At 44.6% G+C, this 14,553-nt stretch overlaps 1 non-coding gene across 1 annotated transcript; it reads left to right on the top strand.

Annotated features, from left to right (window-relative positions):
* The first annotated feature begins 2,786 nt into the window (after window positions 1-2,786).
* On the top strand, window positions 2,787-2,858 carry Trnap-cgg (transfer RNA proline (anticodon CGG)). Its single transcript has one exon. It is a non-coding gene; the product is annotated as a tRNA-Pro (tRNA).
* Window positions 2,859-14,553: the final 11,695 nt, after the last annotated feature.

Here is a 14,553-nt window from a genome sequence, read left to right as displayed (position 1 = left end):
AATTAAGAGGTTTCCTCATTAAGCTAAATCAATCAAGGCAAATGACCGGATAGTTCCCTTGAAAGCCGGTTACCATCCTATCCTTGCCCCAAACGGAACATGGTGACCCATGACGACATTTTCAAAAATGGTTCAAATGGCTCTGAGCACTATGAGACCTAACATCTTAGGTCATCAGTCCCCTAGAACTTAGAACTACTTAAACCTAACTAACCTAAGGACATCACATACATCCATGCCCGAGGGAGGATTCGAACCTGCGACCGTAGCAGTCCGATGACATTTTCGAATGCATGATAAAAACCTTTATACTCCTTCATCCCTGTGGAGATATTTTGTAAATAAGTATGTAGCTCTCCCTTTAGTTTTATCATGTGTGTCGTAAACTCGTTCATATGATTTTCCTTTTTCTGGTGTGGAATAGGTTTATTTATTACTTCTGGTGATATTTGAGAAAGTATCCATTCTCAAACCTGCTACTTATGTGTTATTTCAGTAAGGTGAAAAATGGTTCAAATGGCTCTAAGCCCTATGGTACTTAACATATGAGGTCATCAGTCCCCTAGACTTAGAACTGCCTAAACCTAAGTAACCTAAGGACATCACACACATGCATGCGTGAGGCAGGATTCGAACCTGCGACCGTAGCAACAGCGCGGTTCCGGACTGAAGCGCCTAGAACCGCTCTTCCACAGCGGCTGGTCAGTAAGGTGAACTATACTATATTTTACAAATCTCTTCCAACACATTAAGTATGGGCTATTGATAGTAACGTTCCAGTAATAAGGAAGATTAGGATTTAACGTCCCGTCGACGACTTGGTCATTAGCGACGCAGCACGAGCTCAGATTACGATGGGCAAGTAAATATGTAACGTCCTTTTTTCAGAGGAATCATCTGGAATTTGTCTGAAGCGATTTCGGGAAATGAAGAAAACCCAAATCAGGATGGCCGGGCGCGGATTTCAACCGTCGTCCTCCCTAATGCGAGTCCATTTGTGCTAACCACTGCACCACCTCGGTCACTTCTCTTACGTAACAGAACCTGTTAGGAAATAGGGAATTTCCGGTACGGTTTCTCTTCCTTATGCTTCTTTTGGTAAGTCCTTCTGTCACTTATTTGTGGCTTTTGCAGTTACACGAGGTGCTGACAACGACAGTAAAATTCTAGTGACGCACCAGAAACGCCGTACACAGAGGAACAAGTCACAAGATAGCTCCTAATATCGTTTCACATCTCCTTTCGCCTGCTGTAGTGCAGAAACAAGACTCAACAAGTCGTTGGAAGTCCCCTGCACATATGTGGATCCACGCTGCCTTTATAGCCGTCCATAACTGCGAAAGTTCTGCCGCTGCAGGATCTTGTGCACGAAATGACCTCTCGATTATGTCCTATAAATGTCTGAAGGGATATATGTCAGGCGGTCTGGGTGTTCACAGCATTTTTTCGAATTGTCCATGTTCTTCAGACCGATCGCGAATAACTGCTACCCGTTGATATGGCACATTGTTATCTGTAAGAATTCCATCGTTGTTTGAGGACATGCAGTCCATGAATGGCTGCAAATGAGCTCCAAGTAGTCGAACATCACCGTTTCCAGTCAATGATCGGTTCAGTTAGACTAGCGGACCCAATCCATTCCGTGTAAACATAGTCCATACCTTTATGGAGCCACCACTACCTTGCACAATGTCTTGTTTACAACTTGGATCTATGGCTTCGTGGGGTCTGAGGCACATTCGAACCGTAGCATCAGCTCTCACTAATTGAAATCGGGACTCACCTGACCAGGACACGGTTTCCAGTTGTCCGATATGGTCACGAGGCCACGAGAGGTGCTGCAGGCGATGTGGTGCTGTTAGCAAAAGTACTCGCGTCGGTTGTCTACTGCCATAACCCATTAACGCCAAATTTCGCCGCACTGACCTAACGGATACGTTCGTCGTACGTCCCACGTTGATTTCTGCGGTTTGACTGACAACTCTACGCAAACGCGGCTGCTCTCGGTCGGTGAGAGGTAGTGCCTGAAATTTGACTCTTGACACTGTGGGTCACGGAATATTGAAATCCTTAACAATTTCCGAAATGGGATGTCCCATGCGTCAAGTTCTAACTGCCATTTGAAAGTCTGTTAATTCCCCCCCGTACGGCCAAAATCACGTAGGAAACCTTTTCACATGAATGACCAAAGTAAAAATGACACCTCTGACATTGCACTGCCCTTTTATACCTTATGTACGCGTTACTACCGCCATCTGTAAAAGTGCATATCGCTGTTCCATAATTTTTGTCGCCTCGCTGTAAAGCGTGCCTCAGGGAAAAGTCATTCTAGGAAGATCCGCTGAGGTTAGGACACAGGAATTATATTTATGTCAAGTAAGGTTAATACGTCGTTCTTATTATCTTGATGCAAGAGTTCTGCACTTTTCTAAACAACTTCAGCGAAATATGCGCGTGTTTCTTTGAAATTTGTTGTGACCGATTTGCTGTTCTATTATTACGCATTACGAACTATGTTCCATCTCTGTTATTCCAGCCATCGAAAGACGTTTTCAACCAGATAATACTCACTTTCTACAACAGCGACTCTTACGGTGAGCAGCACGACGGAGAAAGTCCAGGCAGCTCGTCTTTCCGATGGTTCGTGCACGCTCTCCCGCCGTGGCATGCGCTGACGCGTTATGACGTCACAGACTGGCAATTCCGCTAACGTGTGCCAGTCTGCCGTCGAGGCTACACGAAGAGAGAGGCGCGTCTTACATGGGGAGAGCAAAACCTGTTGTGCCGGCTCGTTGGTCTAGGGGTATGATTCTCGCTTCGGGTGCGAGAGGTCCCGGGTTCAAATCCCGGACGAGCCCACGTTATTTTACGAAAAAAATATGCTGAAATGCGTCAAAGTTAAAAAGTGGCAGAAACGACTTGTTTTTTTTTTATTCGGAATGTAGCTATTTTTAACTTCTAGAATATATGTTTCACCAATGTTTTGGAATCGTCTCGTCAGTTAGCTCTTTTCTAGTTCTTCGTTACATTATTAAATGACACGATGAACACGTTATGCATTTCTGTATGTACAGTATATCATGGTGCATCAGTATTTTATCATTAAAATTCCGTATCTGTGTGTGAATTGCACATTTAAATAGTCACAAATCAGAGGGCAACGCGAAGACTAGCTGCTGAGAATAAAGTTCGGTAACACGTTCAAAAAATGGCTCTGAGCACTATGGGACTTAACTTCTGAGGTCATCAGTCCCCTAGAACTTAGAACTACTTAAACCTAACTAACCTAACGACATCACACACATCCATGCCCGAGGCAGGATTCGAACCTGCGACCGTCGCGGTCGCGCGGTTCCAGACTGTAGCGGACTGTAGCGTCTAGAACCGCTCGGCCACTTAGGCCGGCCGGTAACAAGTCAAAAGAATTAATACATAAGTAAGTTTCCATTTAAACGAGAGCGACTAATTAGTGATATTAGTATAATAATAGCGTCCGTTATCAACTGCAACAACTGCAGATACAGGAGTATCCTGATACGGACTAAATCCTATAGCAAATACTACGTGTGACAGCGCTACCATACACTTCAAATGACTGAAACGACAGGGAGCTAGGTAGTGGAGTGGTAATCTGCTGGGTTTTAATAAATCCTATAATACTTTATAAAAATTTGTTTAAATATTCAAAAATCCAGAATTTGAAAACAGCTTTTAAAAAGCTTTAGCTACTTAAATAAACCCTCCAAGCAACCAAAATTTGTAAAACTCAATGATCGCGCGTGAACCTGCATACAATAAGACTTCAGCGTTCAAAAGATGTTGTTTAAAGAAAACAAAATAAAAGGTTTACAATTGTAACTGCCATAAAGCGCTGCCACTCAGGCTCCGCTGCACAAAGAGAAGACCTCGACTGCAATGGGGTCGCAATGAACAATCTTTGTTTACAACGCGAACGCTACGGTCTCCACGTAAAGTGAAATGATCGTATGGCATCGTTGGCCGGGAGGGCCCAGTCGGTTTCGGTCGCCAGTGCAAGTCTTATTTCAGTCTGCGCCACGTTGGGCGACTTGCGGCCGATGATTAGGACGAAATGATGATGAGGACAACACAACATCCTGTCCACGAGCGGAGAAAAATCCCCAACCCGACCGGTAATCGAACCCGGGCCCAGTGCATGGGAGGCAAACATGTTACCACCCAGGGACGGTCTCCACGTAACAGCTTTTACAATGAAGCGCCAAAGAAACTGTTACAGGCATGCACATTCAAATACAGAGATATGTAAACAGGCACAATAGGGCGATGCAGTCGGCAACGCCTACATAAGACAACACAGTTGTTAGATCAGTTACTGCTGCTACAATGGCGAGTTATCAAGAATTACATGAGTATGAACGTGGTGTCGTAGTCAACGCACAAGCGCTGGGACACAGCATCTCCAAAGTAGCGAGGAGTTGGGGATTTTCCTGTACGACAATTTCATGAGTCTGGCATGTATATCTGGAATCCAGTAAAACATCAAATCTCCGGCCTAGCTGCGGCAGGAAAAAGATCCTCCACGAACGGGACCGACGACGACTGATGAGAATCGTTCAATGTGACAGAAGTGCAACCCTTCCGCAAATTGCTGCAGATTTAAATGCTGGGCCATCAACAAGCGTCAGAGTGTGAACCACTCAACGAAACATCATCGACATGGGCTTTCGGAGTCGAAGCTACACTCGTGTACTCTTGATGGCTGCATGACACAAAGCTTTGAGCCTCGCCTGGGCCCATCAACACCTGACAATGGACTGTTGATGACTGGAAACATGCTACCTCGTCGGACGAGTGTCGTTTCAAATTGTATCAAGCGGATGGACATGTACAGTATGGAGACAACCTCATGAATCCATGGACCCTGCATGTCAGCTGGGGTCTGCTCAAGCTGGTGGAGGCTCTGTATTGGTGTGGGGCGTGCGGAGTTGCAGTGATATGGAACCCCTGATACGTCTAGATACGACTCTGACAGGTGACAGACACGTACGTAAGCATCCTGTCTGATCACCTGCATCCATTCATGTTCATTGTGCATTCAGACGGACTTCGGCAAATCCAGCAAGACAATGTGACATCCCATTCGCCCAGAATTGCCACTGCGTGGATCCAGGAACACTCTTCTGAGTTTAAACACTTCCGCTGGCCACCAAACTCCCCAGACATGAGCATTATTGACCATATCTGGAATGCCTTGTAACGTGCTGTTCAGAAGAGATCTCTTACCCCCTCCGAGCTCTTATCGATTTATTGACAACCCTGCAGGATTCGTGGTGTCACTTCCATCCAGCAGTACTTCAAACATTAATCGAGTCCATGCTACGTCGTGTAGAGGCCCTTCTGCGTGTTCACTGGGACACTACACGGTATTAGGCAGATGTACCATTTTCTTTGGCTCTTCAGTGTATATGCAAAGAAAGCGGCGAGGTAACGCCCGATGGGTGTGCTACACACCTAATGCACAGGCAACGCGGGTATGACTTTAACTGCCAAGGCTACTAATAAAATTACCGTAGTCTACGCTTAATATGATAGTTTACTGTAGCCTACGGTAGTTTTACAACTATAGTAAAGTTCACTTACTACTCACAAGCGTGATTGATAAATCGCGCAGCGCACTACATTGCGGGACGGGAAGGTGAGCCACAGCCAGATCTATTAACGACTTTGTGTGACGATTCGAGCAGTTTGAGCTTTTCGGTGATTTCCCACACTCGTCTCTGCAAGTACTGTGCAGGTCTTCTTTTTTTGTCCTGAGAAAATATGATACGCAAACAGTTAAAATACTATCACACAAAACAAAAGTTACACGATTTTTCACCCTTACATAACTGACGACTGCAGCAGTGGAAGGACATACGGCCGCAAAGTTAAATAATATAAATTTGTCGAAACTGGAATACAGTGGAGTCGTCACTAAATGGGATAAACGGCAAGGAAAAGAAGACGACGTAGCACACTCTTCATACGCAGCAGAAAGTTATATTTTGGCAGTTTTTATTATACATAGATTCTCTCTGTAGAGTCTGAAAAACAAAAGAATTTACACCTCACGTTATTAGAAACTGGATTCATAGTTGAGCATATTGCTATCGAAAGGAGCAATATCAAAAGAAAATAAGATATACGTCACAAATTTCCAACAGCATTTTGTCCTAAATTGAGCACGGGACCGGAACAGTAACGAAGAAATGCGGGTCTTAGGCTGGAAATGTACTGTAATGGCGCCCACTGCCGTCAGCCTACATGAATGTTAGAAACAAGACCGAAATTCCTGTAATCAGTGCTAAGTCACGCTTGAGGTGGTGTAAAAGAGCGATAACACTGCGCAGTGAATGTGTGAACCGAGTGATTTTGAGTGATGAATCACGGTATAGCATGTGGCAGTGGGGTGGAAGGGTGTAGGTTTGGAGGATGCCAGGAGAACGTTACCTGCCATCATGTGTGGTGCCAACAGCGAAGGACGGAAAAGGAGCTCTTATGGAATGGAGGTGTTTTTCTCGATTACTTTTGTATTTGTTATTGCGCTTAAGAAAACACTAGATGCGGAACGACATGCACGCACTTTACGGCATTGTGTACTCGTACAATAGAGGAATAGTTCGGAGACGATGATAATTTGTACCAGCATAACGCTGTCCCCAGCCATAAAGCAGCATCTGTAGGGAAATGATTTGTGGACAATAATAATCCTGAAATGGACTGGTATGCCCAGAGTCGCGACTTGCACCCAATGGAACACGTTTGAAATGACTTCACTTAAAACTTCCGTGCTATTAGGCCGTTGTCGATGTATAAAACTTTCTCCTAACGTTTCCTCTCCCACTGCGGAAAACATCTTGCTAACTGCAACCAGAACTCGAGGGAGCTCCGATTACGTAGCCAGTGTAGAGGGCATCACAGTCCATCACGTGACGTCGGCTATGAGATTATCGCTGGTATTGTCGACATTCTCGATTGAAAGTACTCAATCGATCGTCATTCTTGTGTTACAGAGTTGACACCCAAATTTGTTCTAATTTAATACCTTCCTCTTTTTTGCTAAAATTATTATGGTGTTTATAAATGTCAATAGCATCTCTGTACATAGGCGCATGATAATACGATGTTTTCGATGTGACACTCGTCTCAGTGAATTTTATTTCATGATCACCCTCTTGGCAAGTATGTTCCGCTAGGGCCGATTTATCCGTATGTCCTAGGCGGCAATTCCTCTTTTGTTCAACGAGACTGGTATTTAACACTTCTTTTTGTGGTACCAATGTAACTCAAATGAATTTTATGTTCAACCGGTGTAGCCGAAGGATGTCATATATCTTTTGCCGATCTTAAACATTCTTTTATCTTCCTGGTGGATCTGAGATAGTTTCCACACCGTACTTGCTCAACACTTTCCCAATGCGATCTGTAATCGTAGTGATGATCGGAAGCCAGACTTCCGCTTTGGGCGGCTGTCGTTCCTCATCGATCCTGATTCTCACTCTACGGCGAAGTGCTCTGTCTATCTCCTTCTTCTTGAATGGCGGCCGTAGATTTTCAAGCTCATCTTTCATGTAAGTCGTTTCACAAATTTTGTGCGCCCTATCTACCAAGATTTTAATGATCCCTCTCTTTTGTCTTGGGTGACGGTTGGACTCTTTGTGCAGGTAACGTATGCGTGTCTTTTCTGCATACTCTATGGCCCAACGTCCCGTCCCCTCACTTGATAACAGACACATTCAAGAAATTCAGCAGGCCGTTAATCTCCGTCTCCATATTAAATTGTATTTTCGGACTGATACTGTTGAGATGTACCAGGAAGTCATCCATCACCTCTTCACCGTGTGTCCATAATACGAAGGTACCACATGGTTGGTCTTTTTCTGGTAGTATGCAACGCCTGTTGTTCAAAGTTCTTCATAAACAAATTTGAAACAACTGGACTAGGAGAACTGCCCATAGCCACGCCGTCAATCTGTTCATAAAAATCAATATTGTGTTGAAAATAGGTTGTAGTGAGGCAGTGTCTGAATAGCTCCACAATATCTACTGGAAAAATATCAGCTATACATGAGATAGCTTCGTTCACTGGAATATTGGTAAATAACGACACGACATGAAAACTAACAAGGATATCACATTGGCCCACGTGCATTTCTTTTAATTTGTCAATCAAATGATGTGATTGAGATGAGTTATAACTTCGACTTCGCTTCAGACTACAGCAGCTAACATCATTACCGTCTCTAGCTTCAGCTCTTGAAGAGAAATGAGCTGCCATTCCTCCATAGACGTTCAGACACCTCACTGAAAGCGTCCCCCGCAAAATTCAAGCGTCAAGCCGTCATAAAGGCGAAGGATGAACACATTCCATATTAATGTCCACTAATAGATCAGATAGTGTACCTCTATATCCATATTCTACATTTGGCAGAGGGTGCTTTGCGTACCACTGTCACTCCCCTCCCCCCTTCCCTCCCCTTCCCACCCCTTACCTGTTGCTTTATCAAATGATGAGTAGGAAGAACGATTACTGGTAAGCTTCCGTGTGAGGTGGAATCTCTGTAATTCCGCCTTCATGATCTTTTCGCAACGTTTACGGAGGAGGAAGAGATACATTGGCTGACTTTACTAGCAACTTAAGACTCTCGCCATTTTAGAAGCAAACGACTCCATGACGGACATCGTCTCTCTTGTACCGTCTTCAGACTAGATACACTCCTGGAAATGGAAAAAAGAACACATTGACACCGGTGTGTCAGACCCACCATACTTGCTCCGGACACTGCGAGAGGGCTGTACAAGCAATGATCACACGCACGGCACAGCGGACACACCATGGAACCGCGGTGTTGGCCGTCGAATGGCGCTAGCTGCGCAGCATTTGTGCACCGCCGCCGTCAGTGTCAGCCAGTTTGCCGTGGCATACGGAGCTCCATCGCAGTCTTTAACACTGGTAGCATGCCGCGACAGCGTGGACGTGAACCGTATGTGCAGTTGACGGACTTTGAGCGAGGGTGTATAGTGGGCATGCGGGAGGCCGGGTGGACGTACCGCCGAATTGCTCAACACGTGGGGCGTGAGGTCTCCACAGTACATCGATGTTGTCGCCAGCGGTCGGCGGAAGGTGCACGTGCCCGTCGATCTGGGACCGGACCGCAGCGACGCACGGATGCACGCCAAGACCGTAGGATCCTACGCAGTGCCGTAGGGGACCGCACCGCCACTTCCCAGCAAATTAGGGACACTGTTGCTCCTGGGGTATCGGCGAGGACCATTCGCAACCGTCTCCATGAAGCTGGGCTACGGTCCCGCACACCGTTAGGCCGTCTTCCGCTCACGCCCCAACATCGTGCAGCCCGCCTCCAGTGGTGTCGCGACAGGCGTGAATGGAGGGACGAATGGAGACGTGTCGTCTTCAGCGATGAGAGTCGCTTCTGCCTTGGTGCCAATGATGGTCGTACGCGTGTTTGGGGCCGTGCAGGTGAGCGCCACAATCAGGACTGCATACGACCGAGGCACACAGGGCCAACACCCGGCATCATGGTGTGGGGAGCGATCTACACTGGCCGTACACCACTGGTGATCGTCGAGGGGACACTGAATAGTGCACGGTACATCCAAACCGTCATCGAACCCATCGTTCTACCATTCCTAGACCGGCAAGGGAACTTGCTGTTCCAACAGGACAATGCACGTCCGCATGTATCCCGTGCCACCCAACGTGCTCTAGAAGGTGTAAGTCAACTACCCTGGCCAGCAAGATCTCCGGATCTGTCCCCCATTGAGCATGTTTGGGACTGGATGAAGCGTCGTCTCACGCGGTCTGCACGTCCAGCACGAACGCTGGTCCAACTGAGGCGCCAGGTGGAAATGGCATGGCAAGCCGTTCCACAGGACTACATCCAGCATCTCTACGATCGTCTCCATGGGAGAATAGCAGCCTGCATTGCTGCGAAAGGTGGATATACACTGTACTAGTGCCGACATTGTGCATGCTCTGTTGCCTGTGTCTATGTGCCTGTGGTTCTGTCAGTGTGATCATGTGATGTATCTGACCCCAGGAATGTGTCAATAAAGTTTCCCCTTCCTGGGACAATGAATTCACGGTGTTCTTATTTCAATTTCCAGGAGTGTATGAACGTGCATCTTCGTGAAGCTCTCGGCCTTTCTAAGCGAACCTGTGTCTGCATCCACATCTACATCACTACTCCGTAATTCGAACTTAAGTGCATGGGTTCATCGAACCACCTTCAGACCATTTCTCTACCGTTCCACACTCAAACAGCGCGTGGGTCAGATGAGCACTTAAATCTTTTCGTAAGAGCTCTCATTTCTCTTATTTTATTTTGATCATCATTTCTTCCTCTGTGCGTTGGTGTCAACAAAATATTTTGCATTCAGAGGAGAAAGTTAGCGACTTAAATTTCGTGAAAAGATCTCGCCATTACGAAAAACGTCTTTGTTTGAAGGATTAGCGTCCCAACTCGCTTATCATGTCCGTGACACTCTCTTCACCATTTCCCGATAACGCAAAACGAGACGTCCTTTTTTAGGACTGTTTCGATGTTCCGTCTGGCAATCCTATCTGATACGGATCCCACACCACCCAATAGTACTCCAGAAGAGGACGGACAAGCATGGTCTAGACAGTCTCTTTAGTAGACCTGTTGCATCTTCTAAATGTTCTGCCAACAAATCGCAGTCTTTAGTTCGCTTTCCGCACATTATTATGCAGGTGATTGTTCCAGTTTAAATTATTTCTGATAGTAGTCTCTGCGTTATTAGCTGAATTCACAACCTTTACATTTGTGTGCATCCGAAATCTAGCGGATTCCTTTCAGTATTCATGTGAATGACCTCACACTTATCCTTATTTAGCGTCAACTGCCACTTTTAGCACCATACAACTATAGTGTCTAAGTCATTCTGCAATTGGTTTTTACCCTCTAATGACTTTACCAGACGGTAAATGGCAGCATCATTTGCAAGCAATCCTGTGACAAAAGGCGCTGCTCTTCTTTGGATCTTCTTTATTTCCACTGTCACTCCTAACAGGTAAGATTGACGAGGAGTACTCAGGTATCGGTCCAACGAGAGTTTTTAGCAATCTGCTTCGTGAGGCGACTACACTGCCTGAGGCTTCTTCCAATGAATCTTAGTCACGCTCTTATCTTTCTTAATTCAAAAATTACTTCATTTGTGATTCCACTTCTTCCCGTGGGAATATTACCAGAAATTTAATGATGTGACTATCTTGAGTGATTGTTCGACAGTTCTGAGCTATCCAATAACCGGCAATTGCGCCTGTTTAGATGTCATACGTTACGTTTCTGTTGTTGGGAGTCAACTTCTTCTTGCATTTCGCTACAATTTTCTAGAATTGCGACATTTTTGTGTATAGGCTGTGAGGGGCATAAGTGCAGATACTGCGATCATTCTTATCTTAATATGTACCCACTTCAGTATGTTGGTTGTTTTTCGTGTACAGTTAACAATCTTCTTGCAAACATGTCACATAATTTACTACCAGACATTTTCTGCACCATTAAGTGGACTACACCTGTCAATATAGACTACCCCTTTTGCACCCAAGTGTCCACACCTCAACACGTGATCTGCTGCCCAGGGGAAAATAAGATGGTTTGCTGTTGCCATGTCTATACGTGGAGGTACTAACCAACATAAAAAAGTACTCGTATTAATAACTCTAATTATACTGTAAAAATGAAGTAAATACTGATGCAATATTGTTCAATACACTGTCCTCAGTCACTAATAAAAATATCTGCACTGATACCCCTAAAACCTACGACTGCGTCACCTGCAAAAAGTCCCTTGGAGCTCTCCAAGTTATTCACTAGGTCATTTATGTGAATTGTGAAAATCAACGAACTTTTAACACTCATTTGGGGGACACCTGAAGTTATTGTCACGTCTGAAGTTTTCTCTCTCTTACAAATGACAACCTGTGTCCCATTTGGTAGGAGTTCTTCAGTCCCCTCGCAAAGGTCTGACGTTCATTAGGTGTCAGTGCACAACTGTGTCAAATGCCTTACTGAAGTTAAGGAACAGGACATAGGTCATCAGCCTGATCGCCGGTTTCTACTGATTTCTGAGTCTCGTGAACGAACACAGCGAACTGGGCTTCATACGATCGTAGTCTTCGGGGCCCACCTTGATTCTTATGGAGGAGATTTTCGGTCTCCAGAAAGGAGACGAAATCTTTTTCGAAAATTCTACAACTGACTGACGTCAGCGAAATAGGCGTACAGTTGCGTGCGTCTATTTGACGCATTGCTCCTCCAGAGATCTATGGACTTTTGCGGTTAGAAGAGGAGCAAGCTCTTTCGCATACTCCATGTAAAACCTCATATGTATTCCGCCAGGTCCAGTCGCCTTCACTATATGTTCACAGTAAAGTTATTTTTTATTTTTTTATGAAGTTTATTCTTCATCCATTTCCTGCTTCTCTTGATTCTCAATCCACACCCGTTTGCAGTCGTTGTGTTTATCCATAGTCCGAAAAATTTTTGTGTTGATAATGCACTAAAATAGGGATAATGACACCTGCATCCGCAAATTAGGGCCACGGCTGATTTCCTTCCACATACCAGTCCTACCGGGTACTGCTGAGTTCCTAATGACCCCGCCGTCGACGCTACAGGAAATCATATCCTTTCTTCCTTTGTATCTTCTTTCGCCGACAGATTCCCGTAGAAACGGTGTGGTGACACCAGCTGCAGTAAGTTTGGTGGTAAGAAGTTGACATAGACTACAGTGCTGATTTAGCAAGAGTAGATTTCTTTCCGGGGGGAGGGAACTATACCAAGTAGACAAATAGCTCCCACAGCACTCATTACGAAACGCCATCAGGTAGCTCGAAAGACCTTAGACATACGGGGACGCAAACTACCGTAGCACGCCTCTGGGAATACTGTGAGGAACCCAGCCAAAGAAAAGCAGGTTTGGAGAAAAACTTCCTCACTCATAAGCGAATTAGTGCAGGGTCGCGACAAAACAAGTTAGCCGACTGCGAATCTGTAACGTAGAGTGCGAGAATAGAAAAGTTATTTTTCTAATAATTAGAGAGATGAAGGGAAATATTGCCTGTTTAGCGTAAACTTAAATGAGTATCAGTCCCATATTTACACCTCATGGTAGCCTCTGACGCCCTGCCGATTGAACTGTAACTGTGGTCGTTCCACATACCGAGGTACCACTCTTTAAGTTGTTTGTAGTGTGAGGTCTTAGTTTGACTGATGGGATTTTTATTCTTTGATTACTTATTAAGCACGTGTAAGGCACTTTCACATTAGCAGGTATTACGAAACACTACCTGAGAAGACGTACTTCTGGCTAGTTACAAATGTACAACACTGTCACAACCTGTTAGTTACTATAGTGTAGATTGTTGAACACTCTATCGTTAAGACGCCTTTTAAGTTGTTCTTCGTTTTTCAATTAATAAAAAAGAAGTTTCTATTTTAACTCCTTGGATTACGAAGTAAGCTAATGGCTTAAAAACGACAAAGTGCGGATAGAAAAAAAATTATTAACTAATGACTACACGCATTTTGACGCATATTTTAGAATCGTGGACAATACGAACGCAAGAGAAAACGCGCATACCGGCCACTGAAATGAAAGCTATGAGACTCACGAAAAGCTGTAGTCTGCGACGGTATCTAACGGTTACTGCTAAGCGTAGCTACTCTTCCAAAAAGCATCAAATATGAGCAAACCACCTGCGTCTTTACCCGCAGTTGCTCGCACTTTAGGTACTTGGGCTATGCAAGGCTCTTTTTAAAAAGAATAGCTCGATGTAGTCATAGAGTCGAGCAGCGCATGTCTGCTTTCGTACTCTGCAGCTAATTCACTGCAGGTAATAACGTGTAGCCGTGATTCTGCTGTCAAATACTCTATGAACTGGCTAATATAAATAATAATAAAATATACAGATATATAAAACAAAAGATAAATGAAAAATTTAATAAGAAGGCTTATGTTCTGACGTCTATAATTGATGTAGAGACAGAGAAATGTGTTGAATAATGTTTATTCAAGAAAGGACATCTCAAATAAACGGGAAGTGGTCCTACGATATTCGATTAAAATACAGACAGCAAATATCCTTGACAAATGCAATAAAGTTACGTTGAGAGCGTTACGAGGATGGCAGCAAAATCCCCACACTAAAACTAAGTCCATTTCGTGGTCACAATATAGGAAATATTCAAGACCGTTCAGAGTTCAACACACTGATTCACAAAATTAAAATACACTATGCAAAGAATCGTAACTCATGCTCTATCTATTCTCAGTTCCGTGAATCAAGGGGAAAAACTTACGAGTCCTTGCCATGGAACAAATTCAGACCTCTCGAAATACAAAGTTCTCTCAGAAACTTAATTATTGTAGCGGCCTCTACCACTCAGAATCAAACACGCACACGACTAAATCATGCACGTTACCATAGGCAGGTCTGCTTACTTCCAAGACTCCACACAAAAGTGTTCACCTTCTTCGAGATGTAAC

This window comes from Schistocerca serialis, chromosome 2 (genome assembly GCF_023864345.2).
Source record: "Schistocerca serialis cubense isolate TAMUIC-IGC-003099 chromosome 2, iqSchSeri2.2, whole genome shotgun sequence".
NCBI classification, from domain to species: Eukaryota; Metazoa; Arthropoda; class Insecta; order Orthoptera; family Acrididae; genus Schistocerca; species Schistocerca serialis.
The sequence above is the reverse complement of the archived record's forward strand: the minus strand, read 5'-3'. Positions and strand labels throughout refer to the sequence as shown.